Source organism: Candoia aspera, chromosome 10, assembly GCF_035149785.1.
Source record: "Candoia aspera isolate rCanAsp1 chromosome 10, rCanAsp1.hap2, whole genome shotgun sequence".
Lineage (NCBI taxonomy): Eukaryota > Metazoa > Chordata > Lepidosauria > Squamata > Boidae > Candoia > Candoia aspera.
Genome location: NC_086162.1, coordinates 7879979 through 7899745, shown reverse-complemented (window position 1 = coordinate 7899745; position 19767 = coordinate 7879979). Strand labels below are relative to the sequence as shown.

General features: G+C 39.3%; 1 protein-coding gene across 5 annotated transcripts in view; it reads right to left on the bottom strand.

Annotated features, from left to right (window-relative positions):
• ZMYM4 (zinc finger MYM-type containing 4) overlaps nucleotides 1-19767 on the bottom strand; it is a 57905-nt gene that overhangs the window by 37591 nt on the left and 547 nt on the right. For 2 of the 5 annotated variants that reach the window (XM_063312127.1, XM_063312129.1), the window contains exons 1-2: nucleotides 19406-19703; nucleotides 662-725 (exon numbers count right to left, since the gene is read on the bottom strand). The gene's annotated coding sequence lies outside the window, so the exon portion shown is untranslated. Of the gene's footprint in view, nucleotides 1-661; nucleotides 726-9386; nucleotides 9403-19405; nucleotides 19719-19767 lie in introns of those variants that run through there. The other 3 variants (XM_063312131.1, XM_063312128.1, XM_063312130.1) reach the window with 3 other exon arrangements.

The window sequence follows — 19767 nt, the reverse complement described above, 5'->3', positions numbered from 1 at the left end:
AGGAACCAGGCATCCAGTGAATGCATCTAAGACCCCCAAGCCCTGCTTTCTGTAAACTAAGGATGTAATCAACATAAGATTCCGAGTCATCAACTTTTTACCCTTCTAATAGCATGACATCCAAAGTACCCAAGTTGAATTCTTAAAAAAAAAAAAAAAGGACTCAAAACACTGTTTGCCACTGCATGCAAATCAGAGAGGTTTGGCACACTGTGAATCTGAATTTGCCTTAATGAAGTCATATTATTCAACTCCACTTGAGATTTTCTAATTCTATTTTTAAATTCAGGTTTTTCAAAATAGTGTGTTCCATTCAAGTGCCCTTATGAAAACATGCTGTAAAGTCTCCACATTGCTTAGTCAGCACCTGGTTTTATTTGTTTGGCCTAATTTTCTCAGCTATGACCCACAGTTATATTTGGTTATCTCCCTTGGGGATGCAAAGGAGGAAATGAAAAATTACATAATCTATTATTATTTACATAGACATGGTGCATGATGCTTTTCACAAAAGTTCTCATTAAACAAGAGAAAGAGAAAGATCTTACGCAATTCAATCTTATTCTCCCTTCTGGAGTAATTTTCTTTACTCTCATATTATTTTACATTTTAGCATATTCTATCTTCAACCCATAAGAGATTTGTGGTTAATTTTTCATACCTGAAGACACTCCACAGACTGAAGTGCCTTATGCTGCCACTTGGACCAGGCCTTGCATCTCCACCTGTTAATATTGAAAAGAAAGACTGTCCTGTTTAGGAGGAAGTTGAGGCCTGTCTCTGAACGCAACACATTTCTGTTCAAGCAGAACATCATTACCCTTGTCTACCATTTCTTATAACTGTAAATAAGGAAATGATTCTGGATACCATACTAATCTCCTCTAAGATTAGTAGCAATAACGGTTTGATCTGCTTGCTTACAAGTGCAATAGCCACATCATTCAGCTTTTGATATCCCATTTTCTTCATACAATCTAGAAGAGGAAGCAATTAAAAACTGGACACACCAGCAGCACTGTTTGCTGTCGACCTACTAAGAGCAGCGAGTGACACAAGAGTCGGTACAACCTGTCCAATCTAACACAAAAGCCAAATACTATTAATCAAGGAAGTTTTGTCACGTCTGGCAAATTCACTAAGAAAAATGGAGAACCATTCTTTATTACTGCGTGGGAAGTCTGGTGGTTAATGTCAGGCAGGATAATATCAGTAATTTTGGGGACACTGTCTTCTATATGGATTGATTTAAGGAAATGTACAGAGATGCCTTTCTTCAAGTGGAACGTGTGAACACCTGGAGACGTCATCAACATTCATTTGCAATCAACCAGGCCAGAATGTAAAAAGATTCATCCCCTTGCTATTGTAAAAATTACGAGCAATTTCATTTTCAATGTAATGAGACCTACTTCCCCACCTCCATTGTCCTTGTGTTTCCCCCAAAGCTTTCTCATTGTCTTAAAATTTATGACTGCCTAATCGTTCTGATCTATCCGGGCTCTAAACTGGGATGTGCAGAGCAGTGCAGTCCATTTCTGGAATGTTCTCTTTTCCCCAAATGTTCCACAAAATGGGTTGATGCCAAAAAGCCAGGGGTAGTTCTTCCATTTACAGAAATGTATTTTCCGGAACAGGAAGTAGTTTGTGGCATTCCAGATGCCACATCTGAGGTAAAAAGGAAGCGACCATGTTGTTTTATACATATATAATCTAAGTAGAATAAGAAAAAGAAGACAAAAGATAGTTCCTTTTATTGTTCCTTAAAGACAAGCAAGAATTTATTAGCCAAAACCTTTTACTGTGTGATGTCTCTTCTGTCATTTTCATATATTTACCATGCTAATCCATTGTTAATTTAACCATGGTTAACCAAATACTCCTTAACATTAGAGTTGGCATATGCTAAGCCAAAAACAGGCTTAGCACAATGTGTGAACCAAGCTTGTATGCTTCTTTGCTGATCTGAAGATAAACCATCATTCTCCAAAGCAATTTCATACAGGTACAAATTCATCAGAAGGAAATGTCTGGGCACTATACATCAAGGTGTCACCTCAATGATCCCCAGAGTTGATTCATTCACCTATCCATTAATCCATCATGTTTGGTTCAGTAGTCAGTACCTATTTCCACTTGTCCTTCCTCTTTTAATTTTTGGATGGTGTTCAGATTCTTTCCTACTTTACTGAAATATGTAAAGTATCAAATTCCTTCAGACTTCAAACAATGTCATGCTATGGGGCTTTGGAGATGGGCCTTCTCTGTGGCCACCCCTGCCCTCAGGAACAGCATTTCTGCAGGAAGTCCACATGACCATGGCCGTGCTGGCCTTTAGGAAACCTCTGAAGATTTGACTCTTTCAGCGGGTCCTGGGGCAGCATGATTTGGGATCCCGTTTCTGAGTCTGACTGATATTTTCTATAAGTGGTCAGGATTTCCCCAATGTCAGTTGTTAAAGGTTTCCATTTATTTATTTATTATCCCGCCTTTATTATTTTTATGAATAACTCAGGGCGGCGAACATACCTAATCCTTCCTCCTCCTATTTTCCCCACAACGGCAACCCTATGAGGTGAGTTGGGCTGAGAGAGAAGGACTGGCCCAAGGTCACCCAGCCGGCTTTCGTGCCCAAGGCGGGACTAGAACTCTCCTACCACGCCTGATTGGCTCTTGGGCTGAGAGAGAGGGACTGGCCCAAGGTCACCCAGCCAGCTTTCATGCCTTAGGCGGGACTAGAACTCTCATACCACGCCTGATTGGCTCTGGGGCTGAGAGAGGGGGACTGGCCCAAGGTCACCCAGCCGGCTGTCATGCCTAAGGCGGGACTAGAACTCACAGACTCCTGGTTTCTAGCCCAGCACCTTAACCACTAGACCAAACTGGTCTTATTTATTTTCTGTTTTGGTTTTAAAAACGTATTTACTACATGATTGTATGTTGCCCATTATTGCCACAGGAATTAAGGTGACTGACAAACTGATTATAAAATAAATACACCACTGCCATATATGACACACTTTGCCACGTCTCTGTATTTAATTCCAAGATGTACAGATACTCTACTATTACTAATGTCCCTCCATATGTTTTAACTGGAACACAGGACTTCCTATAAAGTTTTTTTCTTCCCCTATCATGGACAAGAGGGTGTCTTTCCCAAGATTTATTCCCCCACTGTTCTGGCAGGCGAGATCAAATAATTTGCTTTTACAATCTACAGATGGCAGAAGAGAGCAACTAAAAGACCGAACTTCATAGCACAGGATAACGCAGAATAAAAAAATGTTTAGGTGTAAAAGATGGCTACTAGAGAACTGACTCCATGTTCAGTGGAAAAAAAAACTCATCTGCACTAAGGGAGAACCCAGATAAACTCTATCCACAAAGAAAAGGGAATCTTGGGGTCTGTTTTCAAAAGACATTGGCCACTAAGGCCCCTGTGGGCGAGACTCCCTTCCGCTTCAGTAGCAGAAATCACACTAGATGTGGCAGTTAGGACAAGATGATTCCATAACTCTGGACCACTGATGCTGCGCAAAAGGTTAAGAAGGTATGGATGGAATCTGCACCACAGCCTAGGGTCTTCAGCGCTTGGTGTTCAGTATCAGGCATTTTTATTTATTTATCAAATTTGTCACTGCCCATCTCCTCCCACCAGAGGAGATGCAGCGCAGTCATAACCACCTCAGATGTGAACGAAACAAGGCTCGTTGGGCAAGGAGGTCCAATTTGGAACCACCAGGAGAACTCCCATGTTTTCCTGATACGTCTTGTCAGAACATGAGTGGCAGGGGGAGCAACACAAAGACACAGAGATACTTTGCTCGGCTGTTCTGTGCAACTGCAACTGAGGCATTCTCATGAGGACCCAGGAAATGAATGGGACAGTTTGTATCTGGCTGCCACTGCAAGAGGTCTACTGAAAGGTTCCCCAAACATGCAGTGATCTCAAGGAGGACTTTTAGCCCTAACTCCCTCAAATCTATATTGAACCTGCTGTGCTAACCTACTCTTCAGGTAAAAGAACTTTAAATAATCTTGGTTGAAAGAAACAGAGATGAAAGACAGGTCATCCCAGCATCTCTGAGACTGCCTTGGCATATCATTTGTGCTCCAGCCATTCTGTTGCCAGGAACAGCATGTGGTGATGACACAGCAGAAGCTTGAACTTGTAAACTGCCAATATGATCACCCTGACCTCCACGAAATACATGCTGTGTTTTAAGTCCCGGAGTGTTTAATATCCTTGAGTCATACAGTCCTTAAAACCAGCTCCCCAGTTCCAAAGGCTAGAGTCACTGATAATTAGGATGGAGATACTACGTAAGTCAACTGATCCTCCAGAATGGCTCTCAAAAGCCCACTTTTATAAGCACCATGAAGAAAACTGAGTAGGAACTTAAGAACTTTTCACCACTGGTCCAGATTCTACATCCCTGATGTCTTCAGATGACTGAACATTTGAAAAGCACCTAGTGGTGCTTCTTCTGTTACATCCTGAGGAAATATACGTACCAATCATACGGTCTATCTTGGAACTCTATGGCACGGAATGGAAAACTGTGTTAACGCACTGAGCCAGCGTTCGGCCAGTAGGAAGCACCTGCTTCTTACTGGCAGATAGTCACTGCTGTTTGGGGCCCCTCTGCTCATGGTAGAGAAGGGGTGGCTCTTGGGTACTGCTGCATCCGCTTGTGCTTCAATTCAGTTCCTGCCAAGATACTGGATTCCCCTGTGCCTCTGGTTCCTGGCTGGGGGTGAAAGGAGTGAGTTTGGACCCTAGCAGCCTGCCTTCACGTCCTTCCAATACAGGTGGCTAGAAGGGCTTTCTTTTTGTCCTTAGCTTTGAGCAAGATCTCTTCCAAGGACTCCCCAGGAAGTCCTTAGATCAAGTCCTCAAAGGTGAAGACTTGATCTCGCATGTGCATTCTACGTTTTGAGACAAACGCCTCTGCATGGTAACTTGCAGCCATGGCTGTGAGTGTCAGTCAGTTCCAGTTAGTGTTCGCTGTGAAGGCTCTGTGGTCTGGCCAATTATTTAACACCTTGGGAGACCGCTGCCAGTTCTTTGGGAACCCTCTCTAAAAGTTGTTGGGACCATGCAGTGGCACCTCATTTGGTTTACAATTTGTAATGGAAAATCACTCCTTATGGCTACAACCGTATCAAAAATTCTGCTCTCACGGGTTTTTAGAGATCCAAACTACCTCTTCATACTATCTACATCAGCCTTCTCCCTAACTTTATGTCCTGCAGATATGTAGGATTACAACTCCCATCACTCAATCAAGACAGCTATGCTGGTTAGGTCCCTAAGGAACAGTCATCCAACACAACTGAAAGGTATGAGATTAGGGAAGACTGGCCAAAGAAACACTTTTGAGATGGAACATAGTTTCCCCCCCCTCAAATGCAAGCTGGAAGATCTATTATTTTCCCCGAGTTGTTCTTTTTTGTATTCTATAAATAGATATTTTTAGCCCATATTTAATTGTTTCCTTTCAGAACAGGTTTTAGCCATTTATATTAGACTGTTTTGTTTTAATGTTTACTTTCATAGTGTATTTTAGGTAGATTATTCAATGTTTCTGATGAGAAGCAAAACGTGAGACCCTTTTCTATTTTTGAGGGGCATTTTTAGCTTCTCTCTGTCATTTTTGCTTCAACAGCATTTTTTCTTACACTGACTTTTACTCCAGAAAGCTAAAAGAATAAAACTGAAGTCTAGTTAAAAACATTTAGGGCTGAGTCTAAGATGTCCTATGAATTACATACTATATTATTACTGTTTCAGAAACATGGAATTTGAATTCCAGTACAAGATGTTTGCAATATGTAACAATGCACTTGAGACAAAAACTACAGTAAGTTAAAATTGAAAGTGCAAATGTTTTGCTTCTAAAAAAAATCACATTTGTTATTGTTTGGCCATATAGTTTACATGAGACATGATACTGTAACATCTCAACAGCCAAGTCTACAGTATCTCAGTTGAACCCAAAGTGCTCTAGCCGCATGTGGAATACACAGTTGTGATTACAATGTAAAAAAGAGCAACACTAATGAGTAAATTAACAGTAGAAAGACAACATTGTTAATGTGTTCATGACCTCAACTCACAAGTTTGCTTTGTGTGCCAAGAGGCAAAAGGAATGATCCCAGCAACTGTTACCATTTGAAAGAAAGGAGTAAAACTTTTCAGACTACACAAATTTGGATAATTAATAATTTTATGGTCTGTTGAGCATGGAAGCAGTTATTCCCTAACATTTTTTAGTAAATTGTTTATTGTTACAGTCAAAAGACCAGCATCATCATAAGAGTTTTTCAACATAATTGGTAGTTTTCATCTACACATTTATGCCCAAATTCTACAATGCCTTGGGTGAAGGTTACATACTTCTGCAGAGGGCAGAGGAACTGTATGTTTGCACACTCCATACAGATGAAACGGGTAAAAAGTTCGATTTAGATTGCGACAATCAAGTCTAGGTTAAGCTAGTAAATTACAAAGAGCAATTCATTTCTGAAAGCAAAAATAAAGTTGGCTTTAAAACCCCACTATGTTGTCTGCAGGAGCAGACAAACCTGGTCCAATGTAGGAGTCACCTCCAAACCTTAAGAGACCAGGATTAATAGTCAGCAATCCTACGTATCCAACTCCAGGTGCCAGAAAGCAAAATCAACTCACCACTGAGGTGATTCCAGGATCTTGTCCAGCCTACTTCAATAAAGTTTACTTCTGAGTAACCTGCATAAGATTACAGTTTATAGCAGATGCAATTCCAACTTCTCAAACCTTTTCCATCCCCTCCCCCAAGTTATAGAGCTTATTTCTGAGTAAGATGTAATTAAAAACTGGTGAGCCTTTCTTTTTCTCTTTATTCTCCTTTCTGGAGTCTTTTGCCTTCTCTCAGCATTAATCCAAGTTTTACAGCACTGCCTGTTAATATCTTACGGAAAGGAAATTTAGGTCTCATGCATATTTATGACTTCGGGCAAACCTTCTCCAGCCCAGACTCCCTTCAACCTTCAACCAACATGGCCTTCACTAGGAATTCTAGAAGCTCAAGTTTACACATCTAGAGGACAACCAGATTAGGGAGGGCTGCTCCAGACCAAATTCTCCTTTGCTTCTCACTATTTCAAAATCTTTCCTCCCACTTTTGGCTGCCTATTATCATACTTCTTGTTAAGAAATCCTTTCAGGTCCCAAATGAATTGTGCAAAGCATGTACCATTGCATAATTACTTATATAAACATTGTCAAATTATGTGAAACTTACAGCTCCATGAGCAAAATAAATATTTCTTTCTTAAAAAATGGCCATTGCCCCAATATGCTTACACCATAAAGCCAAAGCAAAAGTCATTTAGGAGATCCTGGATCAGATCTCCCAACTCCTCTGCAGCCAGGGGGTTGGGTGTAGATTCTGATAAGGCAGTTACATTGGGAAAAGCACAACTAACCCTTTGTTTTTGCACAAGAAACTAATTGCAGGCTAAATGGATTTGATAACTTTACAAGTAACCCTTTAAAAGGCACAATGCATATGTTAATTATAATTATCTTGCCCTTTTTCCAAGGCAGAGCCTAAAACTCCCCTCCCATTTAATTCTCACACAACTTTTTTTAAATAGACTCTCCTAGTGACATCAGGCAGAACAGAAATTGGGATAAAGGCCCTCCGGGTCTAGTATATGTTATTAGTCTGCTGCCGGGGTAGGGGGGACCTCTTTTGGAGCCTGTAGGGGTTGTATTTCTGGAGGAAAGGATTAATATACTCTCTATTGGCTCTCAAACTTTGTGCTGGAGCCATGAATTTTTTGGGAAATAAAGAGCTGAACATTATAATTATAGATTTTCCACATTATATATGCTTTGCTTTGGCCCTATAGTCTAACAGTAGAAAAAATAAATTGAAGGGAAAAGGATGAATGTAGGAAATGAATTTATCTTAACAGAAAGCACTTAACTTTCATTTCAACATCACTGGTGTGGGGCAAATATACATGTTTATATAAATGAATTTTACTTGCAGAAAGGAAATGCAGCAGTTACATCAATACTTCATGAAAAGAAGAATGGAATTTAAAAGACGAGAGGAGGCAGGAATATGGAATGAAGTTACACTGGCAATAATTTGGATCTTCTTTTACATTATACAGAATGTATAGTGCAAGGTCCATGGAAGAAACTGCATCTGATCTACAAAAACTACTGTACTGCAGTACAAAACACTATTTCAAAAGAAATGCCCCAGAAAAGACTCACCAGGACAAATAACGTAAGTGAACAGTTACCCTAATATTCCGTAACTGATATTAAAGGTGCTGTGAAATGTAAAGGACTACCGAGATAAAGATGGACAGCCATGTTAATTGTTTAAATATATAATAGATAAGCATGCATCGTGGAACACTCCAAAATACAGTCCTCCACCTGCAATATGGAATTAAAAATATTGGCCTACACTGCAGGGTTCTACGGACAACCAAGTCACTTTGTGTATTTCGGAAGAGCAACATATAAAAATAGAGACTGGAAGCATCCCTGTACCCTGTACTGATGCACCTAGTTCAGGACTGTTGATGCTAGCTAGCAGCTTTCAGGAAGAGGCCATTTCCACAAATCCTCGAAATGCCAGTGACTGAACCCCAAATGTTCTCCTCGCAACTATTTTCTCTATCACTGAACTACGTGCCTTTCTAAAAACATTAATCTTTTTATCAGCCAGCAATTACATTTAATTGACTTTTTCCAATATAGTATCTTTTTATTAGCCAAAATCCATCAGGAAATAACCCACCTTGACCCCATCCAGATAGGGTAAGATTGAAATGTAAAACAAATATATAAATATGCCAACAGCTTTCAAGCACCACACGTTTAATTCAATTTTCTTGCTTTTCGTAACAGGAAGATAGAAGTTGTCTTCATCTGAATACACTGGAAAGCCTGGCACAGAGCAACATTTTAGAAAAAAAATGTCTATGATCCAATAATGTTTTGCTCCATTATAACAAGTTCTCAGAAGTTCAGTAGTTCTTCTGAAACTGTTGGACTGCAGAACCGTAACAACACATTTTTCAACTTGTACAAAGAATGCTTTTAAGCAAACTGCTTCTTTTTTAAGAACAGGCAAATCCTTTTTTGCAACAGCCTCAAAATTTCAGATATTCCTAAGCCCTGACAAAATAATGTGTAGGCAGTAGTTCACAGCCCCTGGACACACTGATGAGGGGGAGGGGAAATGTTAAACACTTTAGTCCCCTCCCCCTCTCCCAGGCTTGAGAAACCCCCTTAATCATTCATAGAAACCATAGCCATTCCATAGGCAAGTGCCTTTCCCGGGTCCCGTTTGCAGTATATCAATTCCTACCTTCAAAGCATCTAGAGAGAGAGGAGAAAGAAGTGCAGTGGGTAACAAAGAGCCAGCCTGCTGCATATACCTGCTGCAGGAAAAGCAGCATTTCCAACAGGAAGTGAACCTCTAGAGGTCAGGACAGCCATAGAGCGCAACTAAGGAGGGAGCCTGCTTGAGCTGTGAACTCAGGAAGATTCTGCTGGAAGCGTGGAGCCCCCTAGCATTGACAGCTGTTGCAGCTGCCCGTGTCTAATGCCAGCCATCGAAACCGCAAGGGAAGGGTCGCTGCATGTTCATCCTGCTTGGTCTCAATACCACTGGATGGTCACCTGCTCTCTTTTGAAGAACATTCCCAGCATGGCCAGCTCAGCTGAAACCCGGGAAGAAGATGGAAATGTTCAGTTGAACAAAGTGACTATGGTAAGGGTGTTAGGGAAAACTACAAATGATGCAGGTAATAATAATACCAGTATCTTGGATCAGTAACATTTTTTACTAGTTCTACTTCTGTTCCCTTAATAGCAGCTTGAGAACCAGTAGTTAAGCTTTGTCGTAATGTGAAGAAAATTTCTGGATATTCAGCAGCTGTTAAAAGAAGAGGAGCAATATGGGGGAACAGAAACTGTAAACCCACCATAGAGTTCCTCAAGGGCATCCATGATTCTGCTATTTATACCCTAATATATGGAAGACACACACAGGCACAAAACTGATTTACGAGAAATACACACACAGCACACACACACACAGATAACGTTTGAAGCTACTTTTCAAAAGGGACGAACTTTGAGCTGGTACAAGTAAGCCAGCAAAACAGGATTATTACAATAAGGTTGAACAGCGGCTGCTGTATGGTTTGGATCAATGTCTTCTAAATATGTTTTGGTACAGCTTTGTATAGAAATGGATTTTTTAAAGGAATCTCACTTGAAGTATTTTTACATTGCATTGCTCCTGGAGGAGGAGGAAGTTTACTTAAACCTTGGCACCTGCCAGATGTTGGAAGTTCAGTATTAGCCATATATGATAATTATACATAGATTTTCTGTTCTATTTCAGCAATAACTTGTTTTCCTCAAATACAATCAGCAGTTATATTCAAGAGTGAATGCAATCAATGTTTGAGAAGTGCACAGTTAAGGGATTTCTTGCACTAGGAACACTGTTGTGCCTTTGCTTTATCTCTGTTCTTCCTCCAACTTTGCTCCTGGAAGCTCCAAGTATTAGACACAAAAAATATTTAGATCCTAGGAAACTGGTATTTTCTAGATAAAACTATGGGTCTTGGGGCATTGATATCTATGGTATCCGTGGAATCAGGCAGCATTATTTTTCACCCAGACCTGGAGAAGCCAAGATTTAACCTGGGACATTTCCACGCAAAAGCACCTACATAACCAATGAGCTGCAGCCCTTTCAAAGATCTACTCTGGGCAAGGCCATGAGCTTATAAATGTCTCAGTGTAAATCCTTGTTTTGAAAAAAGCCCCTCATTTTATTACAGCATAGACCCCTGGGTCACATCACCAATGGATCTGGAAATCCCCTCAATCAGAGATATCAAAGAAACAAAGAACAAGAAACAAAGATTCAAAATCCCCCTTGGGGTGAAGAACTAGTTGGCCTGGTTTTTTAAACATTGACAGTAAGATTTCAGCATTATTTTCACTTATTCAAGATTCCTAATCTTTTTTAAAGGAAAACTTTCCACAAATGAACTCCCACAAAAAGCATCTAATGGGGAGTGGGAGGTTGTCTCTTATGCTGTCTCACGCAAACATACATAGCTGTGGTCCCTAATATATGGCCTAGTCTACTTGTCAACAATGTCAATGTTACTCTAATGGACTTGCATTGAAACAATTTCAGATAGTCAAGTTTATGAGCAGTTCTATAGCTTTGACACAGGTGATTTTTGTTGATGACCACAAAGTTTTAAAGAGCTAAAAGCAGTAGGGGGGAAGGGGGAAAAGAAAGAGAAAACAGGGCTTTGTTATATGGATCTGAGGGATGAACTCATTCTTGCTATTTTCCCATTAAAAACTCTTTCCCTCTTGAAACTGCCCTTTGACTCATGGAATATCTGTGTATTCCCCTCATACAGCAAAAGATCACTCCAGAAGGAGGAAAATCTCATCAGGAAAACATCACAGCTATCAAGAATTAACTGCTTTCCTTTAGAAAAACAGATCCAATTCACCCCCAACCTGCTACTCATTGATCATACTTTTAGTTTGCTTGATAACTAAAATTCCATGGATTGCATAATTATTAAAAATGTAAAAGCCTAATTAATCAAAGAGCATCATAAAAAAAACAAGAAACCAACATAGAGTCATTGAGAGTCAGGCAGCATACGTTTGTGTGTATGTGTGTGTGTATTAGATTTTTTTATCCCTTTATTATTTTTATAAATAATTCAAGGCGGCAAACATACCTAACACTCTTTCCTCCTCCTATTTTCCCCACAACAACCCTGTGAGGGGAGTTGGGCTGAAAGAGAGGGACTGGCTCAAGGGCACCCAGCCGGCTTCCATGCCTAAGGCGGGACTAGAACTCTCATACCACACCTGATGGGCTGAGAGAGGGGGACTGGCCCAAGGGCACCCAGCTGGCTTGCATGCCTAAGGAGGGACTAGAACTCACAGTCTCCTGGTTTCAAGCCTGGTGTCTTCACCACTAGACCCAACTGGTGCTCGCACTCATGCGCATGTGCTCTCTTTCTATAATTATTATGATTGTTATTATTACTATGCTTAGCAATGATATATGTAATATAGCAGCTGTTTGAGATCCCAGCAGACTAAAACAGTCCCAGATCCCACAAGAGATTCCTGTCACAGATCCCCTGTATCACATTCTGGCTGTATAGAACAAACAGCCTGCAACTATTGCAGGCCTTTAGGAAAGACCATCACATTGCATGCTGCATACACTTAGCATGTTCCCAGATCTAGCCCCCTGCTCGACAGATCACAGAAATTATACAGTACTCTGTGTTTGGCTCACAATAAGCACTGTGATTTTTAAACAAGCAGTTTGCACATTCTGCTGGCAACTACTTGGTGTAGGAAAATCGAGTGATGTATCTGCCTATGTGAACTAGGCCTATGCTGTTCAAAAAAAGGGGTAAGTAACCTGTTCCCTCTGAGATATTGCTGAGCTATAACTTCCAGAAGCCTCAGTGATAGGCTGCCCAGCATAGGCAAAGGGGCACTTTGGAGAACTGACTGATTCTGCGATATTCATTTCAATTATTTTATGCTTTGATTATCTAGGTTTAACTGGTAAACCTCTAAGATAAAGGAAAGGTCTCCTTTGAGCCAAGCTCAAATCCTGGTAAATACATGGATGATCTATGTTGTTGTATTGTTGGCATAATATGGAAATGGTTTGTTACTGCCTTCTTATGGGATTTTTTTTAATGTTCCAGTCTAGCCTACAGTCCTGGAATTTCCAAGTGGTTACTCTTTCAAGTACTATCAGATCCAACTCTGCTTGGCTTTCTCAAGATCTGCCCAGATCATAAAAATGCTGCCATTTGCTATGATAGCAAGACTATAATTTAAAGAAATAAAAACATAACAATTATTTATTAAAATAATTCAGAATATATTTGGGGGGGCCTCTGAAAATAATATATCCACCTCATTACTGGGCATATCCGCTGCATGAATTTAGTAAATGACCATATGAAAGCCATGCTTATTGCAGAAAATCATGCTTTTACAGGTAAAAGTTTAGGAATTACTGGGATACATATAAATATCTGATGTACAGAATTAAAACACATTTTAAATAAAACCATATTAAAACAACCAACAGTTGTTTCAGGTAAACAACAGCCAAAAAATTCTTTGCCATTTCAAACATGAATAATGCAACTTAACTATGCTTTCATCTTTCTTCCCTCTCCTTTCTGCATTATGCTTATTAATTTAAAGGTGTCCCTTTATACTGAATTGCCTTCAGTGCACTAGCTGAAAGGCAGAATACAAATACTAAAATAAAAATAAGAAAACTAGCAAAGAGCTACAAAAACAATTATTTTAAGCAAGCAAAGGAGTGCAAACTGCTTTTCTCTGGATAAGCTGTATATATTTTCATTAGTTTCCAATGAATTCATTTCTTTTTTCAGAAACAGAAAATTAATATCCTTAACGAATTAGCATAGCATTGTCAAATGGGGAAGTAGAATGAATACATTGCTAGTCAAATCTGAAATCAAAACCTGTAAATATACATTCACATGCTAATGAGTACAGATCTTCAGGCACACTGTTTCCAATGTCTTCATTTTTCCTTAAAGTCTCAGTAAGAGAAATGTATTTTACTGAGTTGTTCCATTTTTAAAATATTTAAATATCCTCCAAATAACTTTTGGGCAACACTTTAAATGTGTTGGATAAAGTTTAAGATATGCTAATAAAATAACCTTGGTAGCTGAGTAATATAATCTTTGGGCTCTAAACTTACCCATGCATTATGGAATAAGCCCAAATGAAATAATTTGAACTAAATTCAAATGGTATAGATTGTACTCTAACTAAACATCTTTACCTTCAAGTTCAATTCCTTTTGACTATTAACAAATTGTATCATACTTTGATACAATATGAAAAATTAACATGATTTATACTATTTAATCTTGGTTTTACTAAATAAAAACAAAACAAATGCTTTTGTCATGAGTAAGGATGGCGAGCAGGGGGCTCCCATCCAGACTGTCAAGCGCATGCGTAGCACTGAGGAATTGGTCAGCCATTCAAAGAGACACAGATCGGGACCGCCTTAACCTTTGGGGTTTATATGTCTGGGTTTTCCCATGCTTCTTCAGTCTGTTAGGATTCCTGTTATGTACTAGCAATAAACATTAGAGACCAGTTCCTTGTCTCAGCGTGTTTCCTGGCTGTTAGGACAGCTTTGATCTGAAGCAATTTTATGGATAATTTTTTGTGGACAAACCACACTGCTATATACGCCATACAATAAAGACCAGACTTCTGAAATCAAAGCAAAAAACTAATGCTATGACCCGTACAATCAGTTATGAAAATACAGGTAACTCTTCATACCCAGCAAAAATGCAATTATACAAGCTTTAAGGGTTTGGCATAACTTATTTTGCTTTTACACCATGGGGAGCAACTAAGAACCATTTCATAGTAAATGTAGTTTTTATTATAATCACTGAGTAGAATTCTATGAATTAACAGAATAATTAAAATAATCAAATAGTTTCTATTTCAAATAAAATAAAACATAAAATTAAAACTAGGTCATCAAGGTGTTGGGTCTTGTATTATTTTACTGACAGTGTAACAAAATTTAGATAAATTCAAGGAAATGAAATTGTACTGCTCTGTTAAAGGTAGGTAAAGGTAAAGGTAAAGGTTTCCCTTGACGTAAAGTCCAGTCGAATCCGACTCTAGGGGGCGGTGCTCATCTCCGTTTCAAAGCCGAAGAGCCGGCCTTTGTCCGTAGACACTTCCGTGGTCATGTGGCCGGCATGACTACACAGAACGCCGTTACCTGACCGCTGAAGCGGTGCCTATTAATCTACTCACATTGGCATGTTTTCGAACTGCTAGGTTGGCAGGAGCTGGGATTAGCAACGGGCGCTCACCCTGTCACACGGATTCGAACCGCCAACCTTCCGATCGGCAAGCTCAGCGGTTTAACCCGCAGAGCCACCGTGTCCCACACATAGGGGTAACTATAGAGGTAACGGATAGAGGTAACTATACATAAAATAAATCAGAATTCACCTCACTAGTGGGCATGCCTGCTGAGAGAACTTAAGCCACACCTATTGCAAAAATTACATTTATCTATCTAAATAGTGGACAGTCATTAGGAACATGATTTCCATGAGCATTATGTTACTAACTGCAGACTTCAGAGCTCCACAAAATCTTTCAATGTTGTATTTTGCCAAATGGGGGATTATAAAGCAGGCCCGTGTATCCTTATAGAGGTGAAATATAACAGGGCATGAGCCACAAGGAACAATCTTAATTTTTTATATATATTTGCCCTCAAAAACAGCTGTTGGGAGGATACTGAAACACGCTAAGGTTAGTGCTCTTTAGAGGTCTACCTTAAATCAATGTCTGCATTGCATATCCAGTTTCGATTCTCCATCTTTCCTTGCGCAAATTAATTCTGAATGTTCATGTCTACAAAAATCATCTAAAAACATCCTTCCCAACTGGCATCTTCCAGATATGTTGGGACTGAAAACCAGCCAACATGGAGATCCTAGGAACTATAGTCCAAATACATCAGGAAAGCAACAAGCTGGGGAAAACTGCACTACATTAAACTAGCAGATAAGAGTGGAACATTCACAGTATTATGTTTTCATATTTTATGTTACTTTGAGTTCAGTCCTCATCTACATTTTAAGTGGATGAAATCGTTTTGAACATATGGCACATCAACGCTCTTGGCCACTCAAGTTGGTGAGAATATTCAGTCAATTCCAAATAATTTGCTACGAACGAGCTCTCTTGGCTCTGCCATATTTGTGCAAATTAGGTGAACTCGATATCTTAATAGCTGATGCTTCTCAGGCCAGGGAACCACAATTAATTAGCAATTTCGATTTGATCCTTGATGTTGAATAAAAGTTGCTTGCTCTTGCAAAAGCAAGATGGTGAAAAAAAGATTAAAGTTAAAAAGCAAAGCTTCATATTAATTAAGGAGTTTGGAAAATGTAATTTCAAAACTACTGTACCATGCATGTCAAGAACAAAACTTACCACCACAACCCGAATCATACTGAGTATTCTTTTCTGGAAAAACGTTTATCATGCAACAGTTTTATGCAATTCTCATTAACTCCCCTAGAAACTCCACTAGTTAACATGATGATTTTATAACCAAAGAGCAAAAGCATCCAAAGCAAGCACGGAAAAGATATTTCAAACGGAATCGCTATCAACATCCAATTTAAGAAGTTGGAATTTGTTTTATCATCAAAGATGAGGGTAGCGATGAAAAAGGTAAATAACATGATACTCTGTCTTTGGCAAAAACAAACTTCAACCGCTAGGAAGGTAAGATTTTTACAGTTCTGATCCACCAAATTTGCCACTCTTCTTTTTGCATGGAGATTTCCTCATTTTTAATTGGGTTTTTCAGCCCTAATTTGCAAGGAAACTATCATTTTTCCAAATCACAGTTCATCTATTTCAAAGTGAAAGCAAGAAGGGAAAATTGAGAAAACAAAGGAGAGAGAATGTAAGTGCTGCATCGAATTAATCCAGACATGTAAAGATACACTGGCCCAGTATCAGTGGCTCAATTTGGCCATAAAAATCTTGCTCTTTAGATACTTTCTCCAAAGACTTTCTCCAGATTCCCCCACTATGTTAAGTGAGACATATTATTGTACTGGGTTGTGATCACTATAAAATGTTGATGCTATCAGAGCATGGCTCTTTTTTGTGGGAACCTCCGGTTTTCAGAACACACTCCCAAGTGATCCTCACCTGATCATCAGGTGCCTGTTATTTCCACCGAGTGTTGGTTTTTTATTTTTAACCTGATTTTATAGATTAAAATAAACTAATATTCATCTAAAGTATTCTATTTCTTTGATATTTAGTGGTCCTAATAATATATTTCATGACCAAAGAACACATCTAAACAAATAGCGCTACATGATTAAGCTTCTTACTTGAGCATGACTACAGTTCATCTTTTTGATGGTTTGATGGTTTAAATTATTATTTGTCCAAACAAGCTCATTCAGACTCTGTTTTTATCTTGGCTTGCTCAGACAGTGTTATTTTACTAAAAGCTGTTGTCGTTCAAATAATGTGCACTTTATTAAACCAGTGTCTCTAATCGCCAACTGTAATACTGAATACATTGGTTAATAAATAATAAGGTATTTAACATGACTTTAGTTCTGTTTACTATATATCAATCATATAAACATGCTACAGCAAATTTTAATTCATTTAGGGAAACTGAAAATGCTTTGATTCAAAACTTTCCAAAAAGCCTATATTACTGGTGGAAAGATGGTTTGATGGGTACAGACTATATTATTATAGCAGAATAGCAATTCTCAGCACTTTAAACTTGGAGTTATATTTTGCAATGAAAGTTTTAATTTTGTGTTTTTCAGTGAAGAGCATTACCTTATTTCTCTAGCAGGGCTGCCCCAAGGAATGAAATATGTAGTATGAAACTTCATTTATAGTAGAAAAATTAAACTGTGAAATTAATAGTTAAACTGATTTGAAATTAGTATAAAAGTCCTAAGCATATATCATTTTAGTGTAATTTACAGCCACAGTGAGACAATTAGTGTTACTTGCTCAGATCCTCAAATCTACGTCTGGCTGCATTACCCAGGGCTACAAATAAAATGTGCAATAAGAAAAAGAAATTGTATTTTGATTAGTTACTTCAATTCAACTACAGTTACATTATTATCCTGACAGCTAATCAAATGAGATTTATTTTTTCCTTGACAATAATAAACTATTATATGCATGTGGTAGCTGGCAAGATTAAATTGCATCTAATAAAAGTCTATTTATACAAGTTCTGCATTAATTATAAGAGATGCCATCCAACATGTTAGTGACACAAAATATTGGCACAGATTCCAAGTTGCTTTTCCACTCACATAAAAGAGGCGACTGTCTGTAATTCTCCCCCTATTTGCAGAATACTATTTGCAGTCTCTCCACACATTTTCCAAGAGTCCTCCAATTCTCAGGAGTTAATTTTTAGAGAGAAAAAGCAAAGCCCCTTTCCATGAACTTAAAATTGTTCTATGTTTAGAAGATCCAAGCCAAAGCAAATGTTATTCATAGGAAATACTACCATTAAAATCACGTACTAAAAATTGTAAGCTGCTCACACACATAGCCAGAATCTTCACCTTCATCCCAAACACAAGCACATCAACAGACATACCTTCTGTTTGATACAGCAAACTCCATCTCTTCCATGCTATGACATCACAAAACATAGGTGGGACTGCAGCAAAATTCTAGTGGAAAAGGCATGTAGTTTGACCAGCAGGAGAGAAAGTTCAAAATAAGCTGCTCAATTACATACTAGTTCCCTTCTATGTAACTGAAGTTCTTCATTTGCCAAGGGAATCAAAATGTCACTGCCAATAGCAGGATTTTGGTATTCATTGTGTTTTCATCCCATTTTTTAAAAAAGTTCAGGTTTGTGGTTTAATTTTTTTTCTGACTCAGGACTGGTGATGCCCAGACTTTTTGCATACCTTCCCCTGCATGTTTGGGTTTTACCGTTATTTGGTCCTTTCCCCAAGGCCGAGTCTTAGACTTATTAAAAAGTTATATCACAATGAAGTGCAAGTGCACAAATGTTTGACAGTATTTCAACACGCAAATTTAAAAAGGAAATGGTCAGACAGCTTAGACTACAAGTAGGAAAGAACTCATTATTATATTCTAATAATATGGAATAGGCAGAGCGAATACCAAGGCTGCATGAGACTTCCATATAAACACATCTCATTAATGTCAAGTGCACCAAGCTGAATCCACCTGCCCATCTGGCTGAAAAAACATGCTATCAAGCATTTGGCAAGTCACAAATCGGAAGCAGATACAAATTGGTTTACTAGGCTGTATATCACAAAGGCCTCCTTTAAAGGCTACAGTCATTTATGGGCCAAAGAGGAGAGATAATGAAAATCATTGAAGTCATCTGTTTCATTAATGACTCTTCTAACAAATGCTGTAATCTCACACTGTACTCCAGAAGAAAAAGGTTGCAGATGTATATGCCTAAGACTTTACCTAGCATATGTCACTGAACATCAACCCACACTGCAAAATCCCTTTGGCTCCACCACCATCAAGACGTTAACTCACAAGGGTGAATCTTAGCACTAATCACCCCCTTCCCCCAATGACCATTCTCTTGGTCCCCAAACACCCTTTGGCCCACACACGTGCCCTCTAACCAGTCCTCCTTTCATCCATGCCCACTTTTCGTTATCCAACTTTTCCACTCTCCGCCTTCTATTTTACCTTTCAGCTGTTCAACTCTAAGCGCCTGCTCCCCGGGACACGTGCATCCCGATTCACCACCACCATGTCCTTTCCAGCATCTTCACGCCTTCTCCCAACCTGCTAGAGCTGCTGTCCCAAAGAAGGGGCGAACTGTCCCTGTCCTCACGCAACTCCTCTGTGGCTTTGCTTCGAGATTCTCCAGGTCCAATGAAGCTCTCCCCAGGAGCTCTGACCTCCTTCCATTTGCCCCCCAAGGGCCTGCACCCCGAAGAGCATCAAGGCCACCCTCCAACGATCCTCTGGAAATGCCCCTTCCCACCATTCCTCCCTCGGCTCTGCAGGCCCTCAATACCTGGGTCAACCCCCAGTCCCCCCAGGCA